Source organism: Urocitellus parryii, chromosome 7, assembly GCF_045843805.1.
Source record: "Urocitellus parryii isolate mUroPar1 chromosome 7, mUroPar1.hap1, whole genome shotgun sequence".
In the NCBI taxonomy this organism is placed as follows: domain Eukaryota; kingdom Metazoa; phylum Chordata; class Mammalia; order Rodentia; family Sciuridae; genus Urocitellus; species Urocitellus parryii.
Window position 1 is genome coordinate 138974918 of NC_135537.1, and position 23759 is coordinate 138998676.

General features: G+C 47.3%; 1 protein-coding gene across 4 annotated transcripts in view; it reads right to left on the reverse strand.

Annotated features, from left to right (window-relative positions):
• The window catches only part of Rph3al (rabphilin 3A like (without C2 domains)), a 149721-nt gene that overhangs the window by 99437 nt on the left and 26525 nt on the right, over nucleotides 1–23759 (reverse strand). The window contains exons 1-2 of one of the 4 annotated variants that reach the window (XM_026388870.2): nucleotides 20785–20829; nucleotides 16171–16231 (exon numbers count right to left, since the gene is read on the reverse strand). The exons of 1 other annotated variant lie outside the window; for it this stretch is intronic. The gene's annotated coding sequence lies outside the window, so the exon portion shown is untranslated. Of the gene's footprint in view, nucleotides 1–4104; nucleotides 4180–16170; nucleotides 16232–20784; nucleotides 20864–23759 lie in introns of those variants that run through there. 2 more of the 4 variants (XM_026388871.2, XM_026388868.2) reach the window with 2 other exon arrangements.

A 23759-nucleotide genomic window follows, 5' to 3' on the forward strand; every position in this document is an offset into this window, starting at 1 on the left:
GTGTGAAAGCCCTCTGTTCTACACCCAGGTATTAATATTCCAGGGAACCCTTAGCAACAGGCCCTGACATCTGCTCTGTTACTATGATACGGGAAACAGGATGATAGCAGCGAGATAAGGTGAGCCCAGACGTCCACATTTCCCCCATCTGTCAGCCCTGCTGGGAGGATGAAAGATTCAGACAGGAAGCCTCCGAGGCCTGCCTGAAACCTGAAGGGACCCCTCACTTGGAAGCATCTTGGGCTCATTATGCATAAGGCAGGGCCCGAGTAAATCCAGAAGATGAGACAGGAGCCCAGGGGAAGCCAGTGTCTGACAAATGTCCCAAAACTCTGCCTTGTCATTATACATCCTGCCAGATCTGCCTCCTCGGGGTGGCTCTCCCCTCCTCCTCCTCCTCCTCCTCTCCAATTCTCCTCTTCTCTTGCCCCAGATGGTGGGAAAAGTTTCCTAATTGGTCTTTGGGGCTTACCCTTGTTCCACTTCCTGTGCAGCCAGAGAAATTCTCCTTACTACCTGGGTTAGACTGTGTGATTCCTTTGCTCAAAAACCTTCAATGGCTCCCCACTACCTCAGGGAAGAAACCCAAGCTGTACTGGAGTCTGTCCATGACTTGGCCCAAATAGCCTTCCAATCTCACCTGCCACCACATCCCTGCACAAAACTCAGGCTCCAGCCACTTCGACCTGGACATGTCCCAGGTGCTCAGCCCTGTCCCTGTGTCCTCTTGTGTAGAACTCCTTTTCTTCCTACTGTCTCCAGGAAGACGCCCAGCACCACCTGCTCTGAATACTCTCCAGCTCCTCCTTACTTGAGCCCCATTTGAATTGACTCCACTCCCAACTCCTCAGCATCTCATTCTGCCTGTATCTTTGCGGGTCTTTGCCTGGGCTATCCCTATACACACCATGGTTCTGGGGAGGTGGCTAGATGTCCCTAGGCTAGGACAGTGCCCAGAACATGACAAGTGTCTGGGACATCTTCATGGAACTGCTATAAACCCTCAAGAGTCCACTGTGGCCCATGGAATAAGCCCAGTCTCCTCCACCTGGAATCTCAAGTCCAACCTCCATCTCCATCTTCCTCCCGGCCATACACAGACCTGTCCTCTGAATGGGTCCTGCCTTCCTGCCTCTGGCCCACCCTGCAAGGCGGTTTATACCCACTAAGACCATGGGATCTCCAGAAGGGACTCCAGGTCTTGAGGAATGGCCAACAATGGCATATATCCAGACACAATGTCACGGGCAATGTCAAAACCAACAAATGACCTGGGAGAGGGTGCACAGCAAGATCAGGCGCAAGAAGTGGAATCAGTCGACACAGGGATGGCTCAGGATCACAGCCACATTCCAGCCATTGAAAAGGCGGCATCCACGGGGCCGAGTAGGAGTTGGGATTATGAAAGGACTTATTTCTTGAATCGTCTTCAAATGATGATTCAGTAATAGTTAAACAAACAAGGGTGCCCTACCTATCTTCATAGCTCCTGCTCCGATTCCTCCGCTTAGGTGGGCCCTTGAAGCCTCCAAGCCACAGTTCAGACTGCTGCTGCCTCTCTTGGCCATGGTCCATCCCGGACACCCCATGACCCACGCCACTGGTTCATCCTGACACGGTTGCAGATCTAAGAGTCTCCTATTGTCCTCAGCAGGGCAAAAACAGAGCAAATTTTGGGTTCACTGCAACGTTCAATCACTCACTGTGCCCCGGCCCCAGCCACTCAGTCTCACCGCTTGGAGAGCAGAGCACACATTGTTTTTCTTTGTACCCCCTCAAGACTCCCATGGTCCATACACAGGAGATCTCACTTAACGCTGTGGGGCAGTTTTTTGTTTGTTTGTTTGTTTTTAACCAGGAAAGTAAATCTTTGGGACCCTTTAATAGCCTAAGGTGCCTATTCCAGTAGGCCCCAAATCCCTTCCTGTCTCTTGAACTAGAAACCATTTTCTCCTTCCCAGGCTGACATGCTATGCAAAACCTCCACCTGAAATAAGATGCAAAATATCCTCCTCCTTCCCCCCTCCCTCGAGCTACAGGCTCTGCCCACGCACTCCCAGAGGCACAGCTAGCTTTTGTCATTTCTGAAAGGTCTGATACAGGGCAGGTACAACTCCCCAGTCAAGGCAGGGACTCCAGAGTCACCAGACTCTGGTGGTGGCCAGTCACCCTGCACAGGGCCAGGGAGGAGGGAAGCCCCAACTCCTCCCCAAAGTGGCACTCCCTTCCCCATGGCATGTGTCCCCTAAGGCTGTCTCTTACAGTACTGTGTGCTTTGTGGCTTACGCAGTTCTAGAACCTAGAAGTCTATTATTATTATTATTATTATTTTAAATACTGGGGATTGAATCCAAGGGCACTTTACCAATAAGCTACATCCCTACCCCTTTGTTTATTTATTTATTTAATTTTGAGACAGGGTCTCACTAAATCACTGAGACTGACTCCTGCCTCGGGCTTCCGAGTTGCTGGGATTACAGGCGAGTGCCACCGCGCCTGACTTGGAACCTAGAAGTCTTCATCAAGGTATCCGCAGGGCCAAGCTCTGTCTGGAGAATCGGGGAAGGATGTGTGCCGAGCCGGTCTGTCAGTGCCGGTTGTTTGAAGGCAAACCTTGGCACTCCGTGCGTGGCCTGGAGTCCCCCCACCCCCCAAACCTGTCTTCATCTTCCCAAGGTCTTCACGTCCCTGTGTCTGTCTTCAGGTAGCCTCTCCTTTCTTTTTCTCTCCTCTTTAAAGGACGTTTGTCATATTGGATTAAGGGCCCATCCTACTCCAGAATGATCTCGTCTTACCTGATTACACCTGCAGTGATTCTATTTCCAAAGGACGTATTCTTCAAAGGTACTGGGAGTTAGAACTTGAACATATTCTTCAGGAGAGACACTTTTTTCTTTACTAATTTTTTTTTTTTTTTTTTGGTGGTACTGGGGATTAAACCCCTGAGCTACATCCCCAGTCCTTTTTATTTTGAGACAGGGTCTCACAAAGTTACCCAGGCTGGCCTTGAACTTGTGATCCTCCTACCTCAGCCTCCAGAGTAGCTGGTACAGGCATGAGCCATCATGTCCAGCTTGGGGGACACATTTCAACCCATAACATGGGATAACAGGACCCAGAACTCCTCTAGAGAGTGGGGGGGACACCAGATGCCACGCACAGATGATTAAAATGGACTAATATGTCCCCCTGAAGATCCAGCGAGGTGTCTAAATTCTGGGACAGAGAAATGTCATGGTTTATACAAAGAGAAAATTCAGGAAAACAACCTCCTTTGGTCATTGCTTGTCTTGGGGGTTTTTAACAGGGGATCCATGAACTTAGATGGGAAAAAATATATCTTGATTTTTATTAACCTGCAACTGAAAATTTCTATCTCCTTTAGTGTAGGTAGGAAACATCGCAGTAATATTGTCAGTCCCTGTGTCCTGGTCATCAATAACATCACAGATTTTTTCCTATCACACTAAAGAGCAGCAGATACCTTAAAATATTTATAGTTATCACTGAATTAAAAATTAAAAGAGACCCACGGCAAGGCTGTTTATTTAACACATCAACAAAGAAGCACATGGATTATAATATCACATACTTTCTTAACTATTCTAATAAAGTCAATATAATTGGTTTCCTCTGAATCTTATTTTGCATTTTAAGCCACTATTTCACCAGAATGTCAAAGAAGGATCCATGGCACCAAAAAGAAGAAAAAAAGAAAAAAAATATGAAAGAACAGGAAATGGAATTAGAACTTAAGCTGTACAGTTATGGGAATAATATCAAGTCATCTGGGTAAGCAAGTCTTCAATCAGAAAATACCCAAATCCTTCCAAGGGGCTGGCAAGCACCTGGCTTAGGACAGGCAGCAAAGGCCATGATAATTGTGTTTGTCTCTTAACGCAAAAAATACAACCTGCTTTCATTTGTGTGCTCTATGTGGGTCAGGAAAGTCCTAGGCAAACCAAATTTCTGTAAAGGAAATCTGATTTTAGCTAACACCTGGGTGTTGCTTATTGAAGGAGCCCAAGAGAAACCTCTCCAAGAAGCAGAGACTTCTAGAAAAAAAAAACAAAAAACAAAAAAAACGGACCCACACTTCCTTACCTGCCAGATAGACCCAATCCTCAGGTTTGCTGACAGCGCAGACTCTAGATCTGGGGAGCAGCTTCCCTCACTGCCACCTCCCCCAGTGGCCTCTGCACAGCCCAGCCCAGGCACCAGCTCTCAGGTGGCTCTCCTGGAGCCCCGCCAGCTTCTTCTTTGCCATCCTCCTTCCGCCTAAGCCCCTGGCCCTTGCTGTTTGCTTAAAGTCAGCAGCCAACGCAACCCCCAACTGACTGAGCCTGCTGTCTGCAGGCCAGCTGTCCCCTCTCATTCATGGAAACACAAACAGACGGTTCTCTGTTCCAACTCCAAGGTCAAGCACCGCGCTGCCTGGGAACCAGCTGTCCATTAGCTACACACTCTCTGTGCCCCTGGCAGAGGTTCAGACCCCAAATAAGTGGGGATGCCATCACCAACAACCCCTGCCGAGGAACTCAGGTGACGGTGGGGGCCAGCAGAGAGTCAGAGGGGATCACCCCAGATCAGGGCTTGGTACAGAGCAGGTGAGCAGGGGAAGGGCCAAACAGAACCCATGGCAACTTGCCAGGAATTCTCAAGGCTTAAGAGGAGCCGACACATTAAAACCACCCTTGCACATGTGCACACGGTCAGCCGGCCCTGGACGAACCAATTAGGAAGAAAGCAGCCGGAGGCACCAGGTGTGGCCACCTGCCAAACCATCACAAGCCCAAGGGGGTGACATGATGGTCATTGAAGAAAGCAATCCTTGAGAGGCACAAGCACTTGCTCAATGCCCACAGGGCTGGCACCTGGGGCCTCATTTGACTTCACTTTGCTGGTCTGAGCCGAGGTGCTTTCTCTCACCTTCTTCTGCCCCCAGTCTTTCTGCAGCAAGAACTGCCTAAGAAAAGTAATGAACCAGGGGATCTTCTCCAGCATTTACTACGCACCCAGCCCTCGGGAGGGTGCCAGGAGTTCCCAGAAACTGAGATGGGCAGGAGCTGACCAAGCAGGAGTTCTGAGAAGTCTCTGGGTTACCTGGTTCAGAGAAACCTGCAAGGTGTTACAGAGAAGGTGGGCTGACGTGGCTGCCCAGGGCAGGCCACAGCTGGGATTGGAGGCCTGCAGCCAGTGCTACTGACCCTGCATCCCTCCCCACCCCAGGCCCATAATGCAGAGCGGCACAAAGGGAGTGGTCTCTGAGAAGGCCTGGGGTCTTTTTAAAGGACAGCCCCTGCTCCCCACCCTTCCCACCATCTGAGCCAGGTACTCACCAGAGCTGAGTCACCCTGTGATCCTAAGGGTTCCTCAGGCTCAGCCTCCCCTGCTCAGATCCTGCCTACTCTGCCTCCAAAGGCTCCACTCTGCTGAGATTTCAAATGAAGCCCATGGTCCTCACCTGGAAGTTCATGACCCTCCACGGGCTCCACCTTCCTTGCCAAATTGGCAATATATAAATAACTCCTATGTCACAACAACATGACAATTAAAAACTGGACGAGGGATTTCAACAGAAGATAGACATAAGTAACCCCAAACCAACATTGTTAGCTGTCAGGGAAATAGAATCAGAGCCACAATGAGATACTATTTCACATCTGCAAGGATGGCTTTAATCAAAGAAATCAAGGGTAAAGTGTTAGCCAGGAGGTGGAGAGAATGGACCCTTTGTGCATTGTTGATGGGAATGTAAAATGGTGACGCCACTGTGGGAAATGACTTGGAAGTTTCTCGAAAAGTGAAACTTAGAATTATGTCACAACAATTCCACTCCTAGGTATATACCCCAAAGAACTGAAAACAGAACCAAACACAGTGGTACACGCCTGTAATCCCAGCAACGTGGGAGGCTGAGGCAGGAGTATCGCAAGTTTGAGGCCAGCCTCAGCAATTCACTGAGACCTTGACTAATAATAATAATAATAATAATAATAATTAATAATAATAATGGGCTGGGGATATAGCTCCATGGTAGAGCATCCCTGGGTTCAATCCCAGGAACTGGAAAAAAAAAAAACAATTCTTGAAAACAGGTATTTGAACAAAAACTTCTGTGCAAATGTTTACAGCAGCGCAACGTTCAGCCAAAAGGTGGAAACAATCCAAATATCCATCAACAGGTGAAGGGATTAACAAAATGTGGGGTCACCACACAAGGAATATTATTTGGCTATGAAAGGAAATATTCATTCATGTTACAACACAATGCACCTCAAGAGCATGTTAAAGAAGCCAGTCACGAAAGACCATATTATATTATTCCACTTATATGAAATGAACAGAAGAGACAAATTTCTAGACATAAAGTAGACTAATGGTTGCCCAAGGCTTATTGGGGTGAGTGAAGAACGACAACTGAAAATATTCGGTTCTCCTTATGGGGATGAAAATGTTTTAACACTGGTAATGTTGATACCTATCTATGAACATATTAAAAAACCATGAGAGGGCTGGGGTTGTGGCTCAGTGGTAGAGCACTTGCCTAGCACGTGCGAGGCCCTGGGTTCGATCATCAGCACCACATAAAAATAAATAAATAAAATAAAGATTTTTTTTTTAAAAATGAGAGCTGGTTACAGTGGCGCACACCTGTAATCTCAGTGGCTCCAGAGGCTGAGGCAGGAGGATCTTGAGTTCAAAGCCAGCCTCAGCAATTTAGTGAGGCCCTAAGCAACTTGGCGAGACCCCGTATCTAAATAAAATGGGGATGGGATTCCGTGGTTAAGTGCTGCAGTGCTCCTAGGGTTCCATCCCCAGTACCCAAAACAACAACAACAACAAAATCCACACAAATCAATGAGAGCTGAACCTAGCGGTGTTCACCTATAATCCCAGCTATTAGGGAGGCTGAGGGAGTTCATGGCCAGCCTGGGCAACCCAGCAAGACCCCCACCTCCCCAAAACAAAAATAAAAACAAACAATAAATTGACCACTTTAAATAAGAGAAAAGCGTAGAGCATGTGAACTGTGTCTTAAAGCTGTTAAAAAAAAAAATGTGGCAAGATGAAGAAGAAACCTGGGACCTAAACAGAGGCAGGAGGAGCTAGCCACTGACATTTTACTGTCACTCCCAATAGTCTGGGCACAGATTAACTGCAAATTAACCCTGATTAAAAATAAAAAAACAAACAAACAAAAAACCAAACAGATGGTGCATTTGTGAAAACACTGGTGAGACCCAGGAGGGAGGGGGAGGGGAGGGGAGGAGGGAGGAGCAGAGAGAGCAACTGCAGTCAAGTGCAAGGAACCACTAGAATCCAGGAGAAGGGCGAGGGGTTCTTTGTACTGTTCTCCAGGTTTTTCCATAATGGTGGAAAGCTTTCATTAAAAAAAAAAAAAAATTGCATAATGAGCTGCCATGGCTAAGGCTTGAATAATCTGAACAAAATAAATAATAATACTATTGAATTATAACCCCTAAGATCGAATATCTTGTCTTTATGATATGTGAATAAATAGAGGCGAGGAGACAGTCCTCTCCTAGAGAAAGGTTGTAATTAGTAAATGTAGAAGGGCCTGTAATCCCAGCGGCTCAGGAAGCTGAGGCTGGAGGATCTCGAGTTCAAAGCCAGCCTCAGCAATTTAGAGAGGCGCTAAGCAACTTAGAGAGACCCTATCGAAAAATAACAACTAAGAAGGGCTGGGATGTGGCTCCGTGGTTGAGCGCCCCTGGGTTTAATCCCTGGTTCTATTCAATGATGGAGGTGGAAATTAATAGGCAAAGTTGGAGAAGGAGGATATTCACAGAGTCTCAAGGTATCTCCCCCAGGATATAAATTAATTGCAAAGAAAAAACTAGTAACTTTCCAGTGAAGGAACCTGGCAGACACCACCTTACCCAAGTGATGGAGACGGAGACTCCCAGGGATAACATACATGGATGTCACGTGGCTCCTGATCCTGATCCAATGCGCTGAGGACACAGCATCCCTTTGGAAGGAGTCTCCCCAAAATGCAAACCTCAACTGAGTCGTGAGAAAATATCAGACAAACTCAAATCAAGGGACATTCTACAAAATAACTGACCAGTTCTCTTTAAAAATATGAAGGTCAGCTGGGCGCAGTGTGGCACGCCTGTAATCCCAGCAGCTCGGGAGGCTGAGGCAGGAGGATGTCGGATGTCGAGTTCAAAGCCAGCCTCTGCAACATCGAGGCACTAAGCAACTCAGTGAGACCCTGTCTCTAAATAAAATACAAAATAGGGCTGGGGATGGGGCTTGGGGCTTGGTGATTAAATGCTTCTGGGTTTAATCCCCCTCTCCCCAGCACCAAAAAAAAACAAAAACAAAAAACGTGAAGGTCATGAAAAGAAATGAGGAGCTAAGATACTAAATATAACAGGAGAAGCGGAGTAAAGGGCGTGCAGGAATTCCCTGTAGCATTTTGGAAATTTTTCTGCAAGTCTGAAATTATTTCAAAATGAGAAGCTTTAAAAATCCTAAAAAATTGTCATGATTAAAAAAAAATTATATTAAAAGTATCTGTTGTCCAGAATTGCCTATATCAAGAAGCCCAAGTCATCTGTCCCCTAGGAAGGTACCTGCAAGGGAAACCCCCTTCCCTGCATGAAGCTCCTGAGAAAGAGGGTGAGAAAAGTGGGGTGGGGGCAAGCCAAGATGTGACTGTGGGTCTCCCCTACCTACCCCATGGAATCTGGGCCGGAGGGAGCTGGAATCTCTGAGGAAGGGGTAAGAGTGGGAACGGCCTATCAAGGTTTTTTCTTATTTCTGAAAAAAACAGGGGGTTCCACCAACGGGAAACCAAGGACAGTAATCTAGAATTTCATAGCCAAAACGCAGCCTTCATTTTGTCAAGCAATTTGTATTTTTATTGTTTGAAAGTGTACATTTATATTGTTGCTGTATTTCGAGATGGCATCAATTAAATCCTAGATGACATTTGTTGGGGGTGGTGGGTTGAACCCAGGCCCTCATACATGCTAAGCACCTGTTCTACCACTGAGCTACACCTCCAGCCCTGGGTGACATTTTAAACTATTTTCAATCTACTCAATAGTCTGTTTACTAAAAAGTCAGCAACTCTTTCAAACTAATCGTGATTTCTTTTTTATCTTTTCCATCAACCCAGTTAATGAGGATCATCTTTGTCTCATGACCGCTGTGCTCTGTATTACCAACTTCTCCTCCTCCTAGAGAATTTATGGTGCGCTCATCGACCCACAAGGCAGAGCAGAGGCTGACCTGGATTCAGGAGAGGGACACACTGTGAGTGACGAAGGAACTCGAGTCAAATATTCATGACGGAATCTAAGTGGGCAGGCAGGTATTCGCAGTAAAATGCTTTCAACGTTGGTGTCTGCTTTTGATTTTTCATAATAAATTATTTTAAAAGTAAAATTATAGGTGGGCATTTGGAACATTCAACCCATAATCTCAGACATAACTTTAGTGGGAGAAAACAGACGGTGAGCTGAAGAGGCCCCCTTTTCAGAAAAACATACCCTGCTTGATCCTCCTCCCCCCAGGTATCTACAAGTGTCAGGATGTCTAAAGAAAGAAGGGGAGGACCTTCTGTCACAGCCCAGGACCAGGACCTGTGGAGTCTCCACAGAAATATATTCAGCTCTTTAGGTTCAAATCAAATCAGCAAACAGGTAGCAGCCACTGTGTTTCTGAGCCTCCAAGGACTCTGACAGTGGATACCTGGGTTGACCAAGCAGGTTTCAACCTGGAGACATTCTCCAGGTGGCTCTGCCAAGAAGCTGATGAAATATCTTCTTTTCCCTGGAAATACAGGGTCCTGGTTACAAGTCTGAGTTTTACCTTCTGACTCTGTGAATTATTTGCTGAGTGACCTTGGGCAGCGTCTTTCATGTCTCTGAGCCTTAGCTGGACTCATCTGTACAATGAGTAACTGCCTGCTGGGGCTGTTGGGAAGAAAAGATTAGATCAGGGGTTCAGAATCGGGGGGATTTTGTCGCCAAAGAGACATCTGACAATGTCCACAGATATTGGGAGAGGTGCTACAGATCGCTACCCAGTGGGGAGGGGCCAGGGAGGCTACTCCTCATATAATGCACAGAATAGCCCCGTAAGAAAGAATCACCCAACCTAAAGGTGAATGCACTGAGGTTGAGAAACTCTAGCTGTTATAGGTGACACAAGCCCTACAGGACAGTATGGCCATCTCAGGGCAAATGGCCATCAGTGTCATGGTCATCATCATCACCACCATCATTGTAAGTAGCATCACTGTCAGCACCACTGGTGGCCTTGAAATTCCTGATACTCAGGAAAGCACAGGAAGGAGGTATAAACTAAGGTGGCTGCACTGACTGAACCATCAGGTCATTTCTTTAACTGTTCTTGGGCGGGGGAGATAGCTCAGTTGGTAGAGTGCTTGCCTGGCATCCACAAGGCCCTGGGTTCAATCCCCAGCACCACAGAAAACAAACAAACAAACAAAAAAACAAACCCTGCTCTCTTCCAAAATGTACATTCAAACCCCTCACCTCCTCTGAAGGAGCCAAAGCAGTGGGAGGTGGGGAGGTGGGGAGGTGGGAGGCAGGTGGGGGAAGGGAGTGGAATACCCTGGGACCCTGGGAGAAGGGTCTAAGCCAATGATGCTGATACTAGCCAGCACCCTCCTTCAATGCTGAGTGTCTGAGTTATGAGCTTCTCATGAATGAATTCATCTGAATCTCTCAACAACCTTGCAGGTCAGTTCAAAGAGAATAATGTATCTCACTTCCCTGCCAAGATCTTAACCACTGAACTTCTGCTTCCCTGGCAGGAGGGAGCAGTGGCTCCACAGAATTTACCCCTGGCCTCTGGCCAGCCCTGGCACTGGTCTGACTACTGTACAAGAAGGCACAGTTCTGGCTGGGTGTGGTGGTGCACATCTGCAATCCGAGTGGCTTGGAAAGGTGGAGGATTCTGAGTTCAAAACCAGCCTCAGCAACTTAGGAAGGCCCTAAACAACTCAGCAAGACTCTGTCTCTAAATAGAATTTTTTAAAAAGGGCTGAGGAGTAGTTGTGGTGGTGCACGCTCATAATCCCAGCAACTCGGGAGACTGAGGCAGAAGGATCTCAAGTTCAAAGCCAGCCGCGGCAAAAGCAAGGCACCAAGCAACTCAGTGAGACCCTGTCTTTCAATAAAATATGAAATAGGGCTGGGGATGTGGCTCAGTGGTGGAGTGTCCCTGAGTTCAATCCCTGGTACTCCCACAAAAAAATGCTGGGGATGTGACTCAATGGTTAAGTGCCCCTGGGTTCAATTCATAGTACCAAAAAAAAAAAAAAAAAATGGTGGGGGTGGGGGGGCACAATTCTGTGTCCAACCTCTAATGTGGGCACTTTTCCAGATCTTCCCCACTGTACTGTGGGAAATGCCCACAAGAGGGGGTCCTTTCTGGGCAGTACCAAGGGTTGGTGAACAGAAAGTGCATCCACTGGAAGAGAAGTCAGTTTAGAGAAAGACCCCGTGGCCTTCCTGAGAGGGACAGGAGGTCTGCTGGCAGGGTCACACCAAAGTCCAACCCCCCAAACCATCTCCAAAGATGCCAGGAGCCCAAGGTGTCTAGAGCCACCATGGAGAGCTCGGTCCACCTGATCACTCCCTGGCCGGACTTCTGACCAGGAGAGCGAAACTCCCTGGAGCTCACCCTCAGAGAAGCTGCCGTGGGGGTGTCCACACTTGTGGCCAGGCTGAGAGGGACAGAAGCAGCAGCCCAGGAGACATGTGGGTGGGAGAAGTGATCAAGGAGATATGAATGGAGGGGTCCAGGGCTTGAGACGACACGAACACTTATGAAATGACAGGCAGCCCGCAGCAGGGTCCCCGAGACTGAGAAGGGGCACCTTTTGGAGCATGATACACCCCCCCCACCCCCAACACACACACCAACTCCGCCTGATCAGGATAGATGGGATTCCAGTAGGCTCTGGTTCTCAAAGAGTGGGCCATGGGGGAGACACAAAACGTCCCAGGGGAAGAGAAAGTTGTACCTGTTAATTATCAATTAGAAGCACTATCACTTAGGAGCACTTGCCGTCTACAAAGCTTGGTGCCAAGTGCTTTACAGAATCATCTCCTTTGATCTTCCAAAGCAACCCCGTGAGAGGGTTCCCCCCTGCCCTCTGCCCCCCTGTCCCTTTTGCTTGGTTTTAAAATATATTTTATTTATTTATATATTTATTTAGCAGTATTAGGGACAGAACCCAGAGGCACCCTACCACTCAGCTATATTCCCAGCCCTTTCTAGTTTTTGAGAAAGAGCTTCATTAAGTTGCCCAGTCTGGTCTTGAACTTGTGATCCTCCTGCCTCAGTCTCCGGAGGAGCTGGGCTTATGGGGGTGTGCCACTGTGCCCGGCTGAGATACATTTTGGCGGGGAGAGTAACTGGGGATTTAACTCGGAGACACTCAACCACTGAGCTGCATCCCCAGCCCTATTTTGTATTTTATTAGAGACAGGGTCTCACTGAGTTGCTTAGTGCCTCGATTTTGCTGCGGCTGGCTTTGAACTTGTGATCCTCCTGCCTCAGCCTCCCGAGCTGCTGGGATTACAGGAGTGCGCCATCACTCCCAGCTTGAGATACATTTTTAACAACTCTGTTTGACAGCAGACTGAGGCTCTGAGAGGTGAAGAGCTAAGTGGGTAAGTGGCAAAGCCCCAGGATGTGAACTTCAAGTTCAAGGTCTTAACCATGGGGCACCTGACCTTCTCAACATTTTGCTTCTCTTCTAAACAGAACCACATGTGTACTCGGAGGCTTTTTCCCATCAAAGTTATCCTACATACATGTGACAATCTTTTTTTTCCCCCCTGTCCTGTCAAATGAATCAATTACAATAAATTGGATTCTAAATAGGGAAGTCATATTTTTTCAAAAGTCAGAAAACAAACCACTTAGCTAAAAGTGGAAAAAAGATTTGAAAAGGGGCTGGGGGTGCAGCTCAGTGGCGGAGTTCTGGCTTGGCATGCACATAGCTCTGAGTTCAATTCCCACCACCAAAGACAGCTAGCTCATCAAAGATGTCATATAAATGGCAAACAAGCATAGAACTCAACATCATGAGTTATTAGAGAATTACTGATTGGAACAAAAAATGAGATAGTACCACCACCCACCTATTAGTATCACCAAAATCTAAAATAAGACATCAAATGCCGGTGAGGATGAGGAACAATAGGAACCCTTGATCACTGCAAAATGCTGCAGCCACTTTGGAAAGCAGTTTCTTACAAAATTAAACATAAGAGTGGCCCCTCTTATCTGTGGGAGATACAGTCTAAAACCTGCATTGGATTTCTGAAACTCCACATTTACTATCAAGCCCTACATATACTATGATGTTTTCTATAAACATATAAACCTTTAATAAAGTTTAATTTATAAATTAGACACAGTAAGATATAAATGACAATAATTACTAAATAAAATAGAACAAATTTTAACAATATACTGCAAAAAAAAAGTATGTGAGTGTGGTGTATCTCTTTTTCAAATATCTTTTTTTCTTTCTTTCTATCTTTTTTTTTTGGGGGGGTGCACAGGGGCTTAAACTCAGGGGTGCTCTACCACTGAGTTGTATTCCAGGCCCTTTTTATTTTTATCTTGAGACAGGGTCTAAGGTCTAAGTTGCTGAGGCTGGCCTTGAACTTGTGATCCTCCTGCCTCAGCCTCCCAAGTCGCAGAGATTACAGGCGTGCTCTACCACATCCGGCCCAAATATCTTAATTCTTCATTGCACTACACTAACCTTTTTGGTTAACCACAAGTAACTGAAAATATAAAAGAAAGATCATGGATAAGGAAGGAATTCTTATAATATGATCCACAAAAAAATGTACTTCTTGGTATGGAAATGAAAGTTATGTCCATAGGAAAACTAGCACGCTGATGCCTGTAGCGGCTTTATTTGTAATTGTGAAAACTTGGAAGCTACCGAGATCTCCTTCAACCGGTGAATAAACAAAATGTACCTCTACCCTGAAATATAATCAGCAATAAAAATGAGCTAGCGACACTGTTGTTCGGGCTGAGGTCATGTTACTGGTTTCATCTCCCCTGCTCTGGCTGGGAAGTGATTCGTCTTTGCTAAACAAGAAAGAGAAAGTGGAATCTATTTTATCCCATTAGTCCACTTTGAAGCAAAGGCGCCATGGGACAACTCGGAACATTAGACTCTGCTGCTGATTGCATCTTTATTTCATTGAACTGACAACAAAGTCACCGACATTTAACACACTGTGCATGAAAGGAATAGCAAAACAAATAAACCCTACTGTGGAAAGCAGACAGTGCCCCGAGTTTTTTTTTTTTTTTCCAACTTGGAAGATTGAACCTAGGGGTGTTCTACCACCAAGCGACACTCCAGCCCTTTTTATTTTTCATTTTGATACAGGGACAGGGTCTAAGCCGTGGAGGCTGATCTCCAACATGTGATCCTCCTGCCTCAGCCTCTGCAGTTGCTGGGCTTATGGGTGTGCAGTTGTCTTTTGAGAATTACAGAACCCTGCTTCCTTCTCTCATTTGAGAAATCATAGTGGTAAAAACCAAGGCAGATGTTTAATTACAAATTAGCTCTTTTATGTAAAAGCCTATATGATCAGCTATATTATAAGGAATGTTTTCAAAATAAATTTTTTTTTTCGTTTAAAATACAATCTTCCTGGGCTGGGAATGTAGCTCAGTGGCAAAACACTTAAATAACATGTGTGAAGCCCTGGGTTGAGTCCTTAGCATTGCAAAAATTTAAACCAACAATAAAAACAAATAGACAAATGAACAAAGCAATCAACAACAATTTTTTAAAACCCAAAATACAATCACCCTATGTTTTTCCATCTGTGCATAGCACCAGTTTTTATTTCCCTCATCTTGAAGGAACCGAATCTATTAAGAGCAGAAGTCATTTGATACATGGGCTTCTTGTCATTTCAAATTCCCTTCCAAATATTTTCAAATATCCCCAGGGTATGCTCCATATAAACCCCCAAGCACTGGTTACCAGCTACCTGACCCGGTCTCCTGTTGCCACCGTCACTCTGTCCCTGTCTTCCCTGGTATTTAACTCTCATGCTAAATCATTGACTCCCTTCATCATTCTGAATACCACCTGCAGGGAACTAGAATCTTTTCTTTTTTTCAGCACTGGGGACTGAACCCAGGGTCTTGTGCATGCTAAGCAATCTCTAGCACTAGCCACGACCCCCAGCCCCCTTTTTGTTTTATTTTGAGATTGAATTGCTAAGGCTGCCCTTGAACTTGTGATCCTCCTGCCTCAGCTTCCTGAGTAGCTGAAATTACAGGTGTGTGCCACTGCGCCTGGCTTCATGAATAGAATCTTAAAGCCCAAAGGGAATATATTTTTTCCTGACTTTTTTTTTTTTAGACTTTTACTCTTTAGCTGGAAAAATACCAAAATAAGCCTTCATCCTACCAGCATCTTAGAGAGCAGTAATGAAATGGCTTGTCTTCCTTTCATTTATGGTCCTTTCTCCAGGATTGGCTCCTTTGTTCATGGAGACAGACTAGGAATATTTCCGAGGCATAGGTACCAATTTATATGAGGACTCATTTTCTCTGTGAGGACTGGGGCTTTGTCACTGGATAAGATTGTATGTTTAAGTCTTCCTTTAGTAAAGCGTTTCTAGGAAGTTCATCCCACAGGTGACATTAGGAAAGCAGGTTCCACAGTTTCCCACACCCCACCCCAGATTAAACCCAGGTACCTCTACACTGAGTTATATCTTCAGTACAACCCCTTTTATTTTCTTTTTAAGACCAGGTCTCAATAAGTTGCCCTGACTAGTCTCAAACTTATAATCCTCCTGTCTCAGCCTCTCAAGTCACTGGGATTGCAGGCATGTGCCACCATGCCTAGCGAGCCTAGCAGTTCCACTGGATATGCCTGTTTGGCATGTGCCACAGTAACGACCCAATTACGCTTAAACCTTAATTCACAATTTCAGCAATTAGGAGCTCAGAACCAAGAAGTAATACCTGCCTATGAAATTTTGGTGATACAATAGATATATAAGTTACAAGTCAAGAAACAAAAGAAAACAAAATTAAATGGAACAAAGCCACCCCACCCCACCCCACAAAGAAAAAAAAACACACCCTTAAACATACTGTTAAATGAAAGAAGCATCTGAAAAAACTTCATACTATGTGATCCCAACTGTGTGGCATTCTGAAAAAAAAAAACAAAACAAAACATGGAGACTAAGAAATTCAGAGATCTGGAGACAGAGGGAAGGAGTCTGTGGAGCCTAGGGTTTCAGGGCACGGAAACCATGTCTCTCTATAACACCACACCTGCTAAAACCCACAGAATGTACAACACCAAGAGCAAAACCAAGGTAAACTATGGATTTGAATAATAATAATGTATCACTATTGACCCATCAATTGTAATAAAAGTATCATACCCAGGTAAAATGTTAACAATGGGTAATTGGGGGAACTAGCGGGTTTAGGGGGAACTCTGTACTCCAATGTACATCAATGGAACTTTTGTGTATGTTACTGGGGATTAACCCCAGGGCCCTGTGCATGCCAGGCAGGTGCTCCACCCCTGCGCCACCACCCACCAATATTTATTTTATTTTGAGACAGGGTCTTGCTAACTTGCCCAGGCTGGCCTTGTACTTGGGATCCTCCTGCCTCAGTCTCCCAGGTGTGCGCCACCAGGCCCAGTGGAAATTTGTTTCTAATTTTTAAATTTTCTTCTCCACGGAACAATAAAAACCCCACTACAGCCTTCACGGGTGGAAAAGGCCCTCGCCTCGTGGCTAGCGTTGCGTCTGCACACTGGGTCACTCCTCCCAAAGGCTCTGTGTCGGGATGGGATTGTAGCTCAGTGGTAGGCACTTGCCTTGCACGTGTGAGGCCCTGGGTTTGATCCCCAGCACCACATAAAAATAAACAAATAAAAATAAAGATATTGTGTCCAAAGGCTCTGTGTCCATCCACCACCATCGGGCTAGCCGGGGCATGTGCATGCTGTTTGCGCCTTTATTTCTCTAACATCCACTTGGTCCCAGTATGTGGCCCTCACTAGGGACACAGCTTAATGCAGAAGATAGAAAGGTCACCAGCATAAACTCCCAATTCTTTTTCTACATGACATGGATCATAATCTGAATCTGTGCATTTATTTCTTTGTTTATCTGTTCATCTCTGAGACTCGCGGGGAGAGGGGTCACCTCTATTTTGCTTGCTCTGAACACCCAGTACATGCTTCAGGGGGGAAAGAATCCCGAATGAACCTGATAATCGTGCTAATAAAAGCCAGGGCTGGCCAAAGAACAGGGGCTTCAAGGAAGAGGAGTCTGGTGTCCGGTCTTCAGGATAGAGGTAGGATCCTGGCAGGCAGAGGTCAGGCGTCCCAGGGACAGGAATGCCAGAAGGAAGTGCCAAAGAAAGAGGGCCCCCCCCCCAGACCCCTTCTCTTCTCCAAATTTTAGAACGGAAATCTGACTCCAGGAACTCAGCTAATCAGGAAGGGAAAGCCCTGGGGCAGGTTAATCACTGCAGGGAGGTCACAGCCCCTGGCACCAACTTTGGACAGAGCTGAGATGCTCAGGGAACTCTGCACAAAGATTTTCATATCTTCCCCAAAGTAAGACCAACGAGAGAGAAAGTGAGCAGGAACACCCCTCGCCCACTACACACAACATCCCCCATCCCCCATCCCCCAGGCCCAGGGGTATGGCCAGAAACAGCCAATCCAAAAAGAAAATGCCTCCAAGGTCAAGTTTTCACATTCTACCCCCAATGAGAGTTATTATTTTAAAATTCAAAGAATGCTTCTCTCCTGCCCTAAGCGACATGTTCCCAGAAGTGTCTTCAGGTAAAACGGATTTATATAAGCCTCTGCACCCTTAATCTTATGTAACTCTGGGAGCAGCAGTTAACCTTACCTACAGCATGACTCAGGTCATCCCACCAGAATGCTGAGGGGGCGCTGCCGGCACCCCGTTTTGCAGGGCAGCCCCCTACCCACACAGAGGAAGCATGAACAGTAATGTATTTTGTCCAAGGGAGACATCCTGTCCACAGTCTGGCTACCACAGACAACAGGCAGGGGTGAGTCTGGAGTCAGAGGCTGCGACTCACCAACGGTGGTATCATCCAGGACTAGTGAAATGTCCCCACCCTGTCCAGGTTTGTCCAGGATGAACGGGGAGAAGAAAGTAAAGCTCTGAACACAGTATCCAGCACATAGTAGGCTCTCGAAAGGGAAAAAAAATGAATAACCCCTATATTTTAAGCCAAGTTGGTGTCTGAATGATTGATGGCTTCTCTGCTCTAGGAGAAATGGGAGAGTAAAAAAAAAAAAAAAAAAAAAAAAAGTGACCCAGAGGACTCCAGGCCCTGCTGATGAATGAAACCTGGCCCAGGGCTGTCGGCCAAGGCAGGAAACTGCACACTTCCTGATCCTACAAGAATTCTGGCCCAGAGAGGAGTTTCCTCTAGCTGACTCCACCCGCTTCCCCCAGAACATTCCAGAACATTCTGTGCTAGGCCAGGAGGCACCAGGAACAGGTCACTGGGCCACTCCTCCCACCTCCTTCCAACCCTCTCCTTCCAACCCCCTGTCCCAGGCCTCTATCCACAACCCCTGACTTGCAGCCCGGCCCAGCTTCCACTGTCTCCCAGACAGACCAAGACTTGGCTCATCTACCTCAGACCTGTCTCTCTGCAATGTGTCTGGGCTGCAGGCCAGAGCCAGCAGGAAGGAGACAGGCCAGGTGGGCATGGTCCTAGTCTGACCTCTTAATACTCTTTTGTACTTGGGTCCCCAATGGGTCATCCGGCCTCCAATCCTAAGGCCATCTCTGAAAAGGGGAAGTGCCACCCCCAGGGGCCTTCACTCACAGCTTGTTAGCTATGAAGAACAGGGTATGTGCCTTTTCCTACCCTCTCGCTCACGCACGCTCTAACAGCTTGAGTGGCCTCAAATACCAGCAGCATCACTAAAGCCAGGATGCCCCGGCCATGATGCTCCAAGAATAAACAACAGAAAAGATAAAACCGTTCAGGAGGCACACCAACAGCAAATACCCTGCCCCCTTAATCTGTTACTTTCACAATTTGTGTTTTCTTCCACTCCCCACCTATGTGTTCTCTTAAAGAGGCATCAATCCATCCCTATCCCAAGGCAAAGATGATCACACAGTGTCAGATGTGACATCTGGGACTGATCACCCTTCTTTCAAAGCTGAGGGGCCTGCACAGGACTCGCAATGAAAACACCTTAGAAAATGCGCCCCCAAAGCCAGTTCAAACACCCAAACTCTCTGCAAGTGGCCCTTTTGCATAAATAAAACCAGCTCTGTCCCTTGTCCAGACACTCTGTTTGACACCCTTTCAGTCAATGCTGTGTCTCCCTTCTGCTCAAGCAAGAGGTCCCAATAGAAGGTTTTGTTCCTGTCACAGTTGTGCCTTTATCTGATTCTCCTGATGGAGGACAAGAATCCACGGAGCTAGTGACATTGGTACCCACCGCAGATAAACAAGCCTCCCTCGGGACACTCCAGACTCACTCGCCTCCTCAAACACCTGCACTGGCTCTTGCTGCCTCCTGAATTAAATTCAGAGCCCAATCCTGAGATGGATGGTCCTCAACACTGTCGTCCAAACCCACCCTACTGTCCTGACATAACTCATCTGTCACAACCATAGTGGATCACGCCAAAACTCACACCCATATTTCTGGACCTGGACATTCGGACTCCCCTCCTCTCTCAGCCTCGTGAGTCCTATTCCTCCCCACCTCAGTGGACCTTCCAAGCAAGAGACCTTTGCTTTACTCATCTCTGAATCTTCTAGTATGTTGTTCCCAAATCTCAGGCATTTATATGCCACCTGCCACCATCACATGGCTCCTGTACTATTCTTCACTCAATATTTTCCTTTAAATAAGCAAATTTAAAAAACAAGTTATGTTCTAATACCTATGAAAATAATCATTAATATATTTTTAAACAGGGAGGGGGGAGGCAGGGTTGTGGCTCAGTGGCAGAGCGCTTGCCTAGCAGGTGTGAGGCCCTGGGTTCGATCCCCAGCACCACATAAATATAAACAAATAAAAAAAATAATAAAGGTATTGTGTCCATCTACAACTAAAAACATATTTTTAAAAAATATTTTAAACGCTTGTCTGTATCACTTCAATTCCTCACACATTCTAAGAAATGCTACCTTGCCTGTTTATTTTTGCCTCCTCTGTGGTCCTTGGGCTTGGCCTTGTCTCATGGCTACGTGGGGAATTGTCACAGTCTCAAGTACTGGGACACACACATCCTGCTGCCCCTTTTACAGCCCTACACCCGGCATGGCATGCAACAAGGTAATCGTCAGATAAAATATTTCAATTTGCTCAGTTGTAGGCTCCCATTTCCATCCTCAGCCCAGGCCTATCTGCTGCTAAACTTTGACCAAAACACGGGAGCCCTTCACCTGCACCCCAAATGCAAATCCACCGGTCCCCTGCGGTAATTTGAAGGATGTGGCAGAGTGTAGAGATCACTTCCTGTCACAGCAAGGCCTGGGGCACCCAGAAAAGCAAGTTTCTAGTCAACCATTAACCAGACACTCCCCAGCACAGACCCATACCCTCTCCCTTTGGGAGGAGGAAAGTTCTGGAAGAACCTCTGCAGGAACTAGGCCCTAGGCTCCGGAAAACACAAAGCCATCTTGCCAGGTCCTCAGAGCCATGAGATCCAGAAAAACACCTACCAGGAAGCCACAGCCGCTGGGCAAGGCCCTGCTGAGCCCCAGACAGGACAAGGGCGCACTCCCTCCCACACGGTTGTCAGGGGCGACCCAGGTGCTCCAGATGCAGATCTGAATCACTCACACTTAAGTCAATAAGTGGCGGCCACCAGGAAGGCCCAGCTGGAGCCAAACCAAGGCCTGGATTCTCCTTGGTGGATGGTAGCCTGGCCAAGGTTACCCCAGAGCCGTTCCCTGCCACCACACAGTCTGTAAAACAAGAGATGCAGGACATGTCCAAGGTCTTCTTGGGGAATCTTTACATCCTTTTTGGTGTGTGGGGTCGTTCTTTTATCACTCTAATATGATTTTATGAAATTCAAGTTGTTTTTTTTTTTCCGGGGGGGGGCAGTGGTTTGGAAGGGCACATTTTCTAGAAAGTTCTCTAAAACACTCATCATCATGCACAGCAAGTCAGCATTTCAAAACTCCCTAAAGTCACCATTGACACGGGTAGGGACCTTCTGGTATGGCTCCTCAGGAAGAGGGTCAACTGAGGCACAGATAACTTGACCCATGCTGTGAATGGAACAGCCTCCCCAGAACACCTCGTGGAGGTAATGAAACAGAGGAGGGCTCGCAAGGCGAGGGAGCGCCTACCCCCTGACATCTGCCTGCAGGGAGAAGGAAGGTGACAAGGACCTCCCTACTGACCTTTTCATAGTCTGAACAAGCCAGGGAAGGAAGCAAATGTTTTGGTGATAAGAAAAACACAGCATTGTCGACCTTGTCCCTATGGGGGATAAAAACAGGTGTTCCTGAGAGAGAAACTGATGGACATCGTCACCCAGGGGTTCTCAAACTGGGTTTCCAGGAGCCCCAGGAGTGTCAGGTCCCCCGTGGGGGCAGAGGTGGGAAGAAGGAGGGGCGGGGTTCCCACCCAGACAACGTGGCTTCTGTCTGCTTTATACATCAGGCTTCCAGTAGGACTTCATTTGAAGATTCTATAGTTTCAAATGTTGAGGAGGGGGCTCCGCGGGAAGTCACCTGCCTACTGTGTGGGAGGCCCGGGATCCACCGCAACACCACAGTGGGGGAAAAGGAAGAGAAGAGAAAAGAAAAAGTCGCTGCCAGTCCTAGGGAAGGGAGAAGGTGACGACCTTGTCGCTGAGTTTGCGAGAGGCAGCCGCCAGGTGTGCTCGGAACCACCTTTGAGCTGCAGGTGCTCTGAGTTCAGAAGCAATGCAAGAGAGGGGCCTCTTTTGTCAGGGTCCAGCTTGGCCACTTTGTCCTTCCCCTGCTGGATGGACCAGTTCAGAAACTATAGGTGACAGTAAAATCAAGTCAAGCCTTGAGCTAAGTCAAGCATTAGGAAGTGACTCAAACCCCAGCAGGGTGGGAAGCCTGATGCGGACATCAGAGCCAGGTCCCTGGATCCAGTGACCAGAGGCCAAGTGGTGCCGGTGACCAGAGGCGATCTTGGACGACCTGCTCACAACATGCCTGCGCATGGATAGGCCAGCTCCATGGGAGGTCAGGATCCACCAGTCAGGAACATGGGAACATGGGAAGGGATCTGAGGTATTGTACTCTGCACACCTGAGAACTGCAGCATCAGGGACAGCTGGACACTGTGCCTCCAGGCCCCAGGTGGCTGTGCTCCAGTGGGCTGGGGAGTCAGTTCTGTCTTTAGCAGAGAAAAGTCCAGCGGCCTCTGCCGGCCTGTGGGATGCCCATGCATTTTGCCTGCCCAGCATTCCTTTCTTTGAGGAGATTCCTTCTCCAGGCCAAAGTGATCGTGCCTGGTCCTTCTGCCAATTCCTCAGGGGTGAATATGACTGGAGCTGACCCATGAGCACAGCCCCATTCCCTGGGCAGTGACTGGCTCAGGGCTGGGGATGTGACCCAGGCCCAGACATACAAAGTCTTCCCTTTGTCTGTGACATCTGTGAACACAGTATTGACTTGGGATGGCCAAGATACAGCCTGTCCACAGATGAAGCTGGGGGGGGGGGGGGCTGTAAGACAGAAGTAAATAGTCCCAATGGCATTACCGTGGCTGGATCCAGCCATGCCTGAACCACTGTTTGGGTTTCCAAGTGGCCAGGGCCACAGATTTCTCTTTTTGCTTAAGCTGTTATGAGCTGAGTTTTTGTCATTTATACTCAAGAGCCCCGAGGAAGTTACCCAGATATCTTATGGATACGACCTGAGCCCTGGAAGTGAGCTTTCTGTTCCTGTTCCCAACTGTCCTTTGGAGGCCCAGCAACAAGATTCCAGAGCAGAGGCTGCTTTCCCCCAAACACCAATGTCCATTCCTAGAATTTGGCTCCTCTGCAGCAGGCTCATGGTCCAAAGGGAGCCCCTTCCCTCTGAGCTACTTCCACCTGCTAATATAGCAGTCCCTTCTGTGACCACATCCCATCTGCTCACCCAGCATTTACCCACTCGTCCATGCCCCAGGATGGGAAGGGAGAAGATGACTGAAGCTGTCCCCAGTCATCCCAGACCTTAGCCCATTTCCTAGGATCCAGGTTGAGGCGCTGTCATCCACCTCTGGCCATCTCTGGTCTTCCAGGCTAGTGCAACCAGACTCACGGCGGGAAGGAAGCCTTGAATGCCGACATGAGAACCCTCTGCGCTCACATGTGGGAAGCGCACAGCGGTCAGCATCGGTCAAAACAGCATCGTGTGGTGATGCGGGAAGTGCAAGCAATTCTCCCTCCCTGGTGAAATGGGTGGGTCTGGACAGGGCAGCAGATGCCAAATTGATTCATAAATCCGCATGTATGATTTGCAAGAAGGAGGCAGAAGCAGATAAACTGAATGACTCAGATATTGATTATACAGTAAGTTAGTATATTGGTAAGTAATATAAATAGGAGGTCTGGGGCTGTAGCTAAGTGGTAGAGTGCTTGCCTTGCACATGTGAGGCATTGGGTTTGATCCTCAGCACCACATAAAAATAAATAAAGGTGTTGTGTCCATCTACATCTAGA